The sequence below is a fragment of the Schistocerca piceifrons genome, chromosome 9 (assembly GCF_021461385.2).
Source record: "Schistocerca piceifrons isolate TAMUIC-IGC-003096 chromosome 9, iqSchPice1.1, whole genome shotgun sequence".
NCBI lineage: Eukaryota > Metazoa > Arthropoda > Insecta > Orthoptera > Acrididae > Schistocerca > Schistocerca piceifrons.
The window spans coordinates 26,710,586-26,715,105 of NC_060146.1; positions in this window are offsets into that span (position 1 = coordinate 26,710,586).

A 4,520-nucleotide genomic window follows, 5' to 3' on the forward strand; every position below is an offset into this window, starting at 1 on the left:
ACACATCGGTCGTCTCCTTGACAGCCCACAGTTTATTAGGCATTGTCAAGCCTCGCCACTCAGCAGACCACATCCCAAGCACCTTACGGCGCAACACCAGCTGCTGATCGGGAGCCGTGAGGCCGATCTCCAAAGTTGGGACGTCGAGCGCCCCTTTGGCCAGCCTGTCAACACGTTCGTTCCCCGGGATGCCAACATGACCTGGCGTCCAAACCAAGACCACCGAATGTCCAGAACGGGCAATGGCGGAAACAGACTCCTGAATAGAGGACACCAGAGGAGAAGAGGGATAGCAGCGGTCGATGGCCTGAAGGCTGCTCAGGGAGTCACTGCAGATGACGATGGACCTACCTGAGCAGAAACGCATATGCTCAAGAGCGCACAATATGGCCACCAGCTCTGCAGTAAAAATACTGCAGCCAGCCGGCAAGGAGCGTTGCTCAACATGGGCAGCGTGAGCAAAAGCGTAGGCAGTGCGACCATCAACCAGGGAACCATCAGTGTAGACAGGCTCACAGCCCGTAAATGATTCGAGGAGCGCAAGAAAACGGCGACGGAGGGCCACAGGCGGAACCGAGTCCTTAGGTCCCTGTGCCAAATCCAGACGGACGGACGGCCGGAACAAACACCAGGGAGGCGTAGGTGTACGGACCCGGAAGGGAGGCAGAAGAGGGAATGACCCCAGTTCTGACAGCAGGGACTGGACACGGACAGCTACGGAAAGCCCAGACCTAGGTCGCCATTCGGGCAGATGGAGGACCATGGCAGGGAAAAGCAGGCGACGATTGGGATGGTCTGGCGAGCAATGCACGTGGACAGCGTAGTCGGCGAGCAGTCGATGGCGGCGAATCCGCAGCGGGGGAACCCTGGCCTCCACCAGTAGACTATCTACGGGGCTGGTACGAAAAGCGCCAGTTGCAAGCCGAACCCCACAGTGGTGTATGGGGTCTAACAACTTCAACACTGAGGGTGATGCAGACCCATAGGCCAGGCACCCATAATCAAGCCGGGACTGCACAAGGGCTCTGTACAATCGCAGCAGCGTGCAGCGATCTGCACCCCAAGACGTGTGGCTAAGGCAGCGGAGGGCGTTGAGGTGCCGCCAGCATTTTTGCTTCTGCTGAGTAACATGAGGAACCCATGTGAGCCGGGCATCAAACACGAGTCCCAAGAAGCGGCAAGTGTCCACCACTTCAAGCAGGTGGCCGTCGAGGTAAAGTTCAGGATGAGGGTGGACCGTCCGACGCCTGCAGAAGTGCATAACTCGAGTCTTGGCTGCAGAGAACTGAAAACCATGAGTCAGAGCCCATGATGCTGCCTTGCAAACGGCGACTTGCAGCCTGCGGTCGGCGACTCCCGTAGTCGTGGAGCTAAATGAGATGCAGAAGTCGTCGGCATACAAAGTAGGAGACACCGACGACCCCACTGCTGCAGCCAGACCATTAATGGCCACTAGAAATAAGGAGACGCTCAACACTGAGCCCTGCGGGACCCCATTTTCCTGTATATAAGATGAACTACAGGTGGCACCGACTTGCACCCGGAAAGAGCGGCGCAATAAAAAGGTTTGAAGAAAAGCCGGGAGCCGACCACGAAGACCCCACTCATGCAACGTGGCGAGGATGTGATGCCGCCATGTGGTGTCATACGCCTTCCGCAGATCGAAAAATACAGCAACGAGATGCTGACGTCGGGCAAAGGCCGTACGGACTGCAGATTCCAGCCGCACCAAATTGTCCGTGGCAGACCGGCCCCGACGGAAGCCACCCTGGGATGGAGCGAGGAGACCGCGCGCCTCAAGGACCCAACACAAACGCCGCCCCATCATACGTTCGAGCAATTTGCACAAAACGTTGGTGAGGGTAATGGGACGACAGCTGTCCACCGCCAGTGGGTCCGCACCGGGCTTCAAGATGGGGACAATAACACCCTCTCGCCATTGCGACGGGAACACGCCTTCGCTCCAAATGCGATTAAATATCGCGAGAATGTGTCTCTGGCAGTCCCTGGAGAGATGCTTCAGCATCTGCGCGTGGATGCAGTCTGGGCCTGGTGCTGTATCAGGGCAATCGGCGAGGGCAGCGAGGAATTCCCTCTCGCTGAAAGGAGCATTGTATGTTTCAGAACGACGCGTGTGGAATGAGAACGGCGTCCGCTCGGCTCGCTCCTTTAGAGAGCGAAAGGCGGGGGGATAGGATGCAGTCGCAGAGCTCTGAGCAAAGTGCACGGCAAGCCCTTCAGCAATGGCGGCAGCGTCCGTGCAGACAGCGCCGTCCAAGGAGAGCCCAGGGACACCCATAGGGGTCTGGTATCCGTAAATCCGCCGGATCCGGGACCACACGAGCGAGGGGGAGACATGGGAGCCCAAGGATGAGACATAACTCTCCCAGCACTCCTGCTTACGCCGTGCAATAAGACGACGGGCGAAGGCACGGAGCCTCTTAAAGGTGATGAGGGTCTCAAGAGACGGGTGCCGCCTATGACGCTGGAGAGCCCGCCAACGGTCGCGAATAGCCTCAGCAACATCCGGCGACCACCAGGGTACAGCCCTCCTCCGAGGGTGGCCAGAAGAACGGGGGATGGTAGCCTCGGCCGCTGAAATGATGGACGTGGTTAAAACACGCACCACCTCGTCAATGTCACCCTGTGGGGGAGACTCAATGGTTGCAGCGGAAGTAAAAGCTGGCCAGTCAGCCCTGTGGAGAGCCCAGCGGGGCAAGCGCCCAGAAGAATGACACTGGGGCAGTGACAAATAGATGGGAAAATGGTCACTACCACACAGGTCAGGATGCACTCTCCAGTGGAGGGATGGGACAAGTCCAGGGCTGCAAATAGAGAGATCGATGGCCGAGAACGAGCCATGGGCCACACTGAAATGCGTGGGAGCACCGGTGTTCAAGAGGCTAAGGTCGAGCTGAGCCAACACATGCTCCACGGCCCGACCGCGGTCATCGGAGACAGTCCCACCCCATAGAGGGTTGTGGGCATTGAAATCGCCCAGCAGCAAAAAAGGTGGCGGCAGTTGGGCTATCAGAGCAGCCAGGACATGCTGCGCGACAGCACCATCAGGTGGAAGGTAAATACTGCAGACGTTAATAGCCTGTGGCATCCACACCCGAACAGCGACAGCCTCTAAAGCTGTTTGTAGAGGTACAAACTCGCTGTGAAGAGAGTTAAGGACATATATGCAGACGCCACCAGACACCCTTTCATAAGCTGCCTGGTTCTTAAAATAACCCCGATAGCCACGGAGGGCGGGGGTTCGCATTGCTGGAAACCAAGTTTCCTGCAGAGCAATGCAAAGGAAAGGATGACCGCTGATAAGTTGGCGGAGCTCAGCTAGATGGTGGAAGAAACCGCTGCAGTTCCACTGGAGGATGGTATTAGCCATGGATGGGAAAGGCGTGAAGGGATTGGGGAGGCAGATTACACCTCCGGGGCCCCTGCTGCTACTGAGTCACCACCTGGACAACAGCTATCTATTGCATCTGAGGGACTGGCGAGATCCATGTCCTCAGTGGATGCCAGAATCTCCACCTCATCCTCAGACGCAGCGCTTGTAGGAAGCGGTGGAATGGGTGCCACCGCAATGTCGGTAGCCTTGGGGAGTTTCTTCCTCTTCTGCTTCTCGCACTGTGCCTTGGGTGGTTCAGGCTGGGAGGGCGTCACTGGATCAGTCTCAGGGACAGACGATGACCGTGTGTCCCGACGACCAGGGACTGGCGGTTGTTTGAGCCACTTGTGGCTGTCGGCTTTGGAACCGGTCGGAACGTGCGAAGGGAGGTCCCCAAGGGACCCCTTCCTTACGAGAGTAGCCGAAGAAGTCTTACGCTTCTCCGGCTGGGAAGGGGGGACTGATGTCCCCGATGGTTGGGGGGGTGTTGCTCCTGAAGTAGATGGAACAGGAGCAACAGGAGGTTTAGTGCCCCCCACCATCAAGGGGGCAGGTGTGGGACTTCGACTCTGAGAGCTGACTGGAGTGGATGGAATTGTAGAAGGAGTGACAGTTGCGGCATAAGAAGCTGTCATGCGCACTGGATGAAGCCGATCATATTTCCGCTTCGCCTCAGTGTACGTCAGGCGGTCGAGAGTCTTGATTTCCATGATCTTCCGCTCCTTCTGCAGAATCGGACAGTCTGGCGAGCAAGGCGGATGGTGCGCACCACAGTTCACACAGATTGGAGGCGGCGCACAGGGATGATCAGGATGGGAAGGTCGACCGCAATCGCGACAGACGAGGTCGGAAGCACAGCGTGAAGACATGTGGCCGAACTTCCAACACTTGAAGCACCGCATCGGGGGAGGGATATACGGCTTGACATCACAATGGTACACCATCACCTTGACCTTCTCAGGTAACGTGTCACCCTCGAAGGCCAAGATGAAGGCACCGGTGGCAACTTGACGATCCCTCGGACCCCGGTGGACGCGCCGGACGAAATGGACACCTCGGCGCTCCAAGTTGGCGCGCAGCTCGTCATCGGACTGTAAAAGGAGATCGCGGTGAAAAATAATTCCCT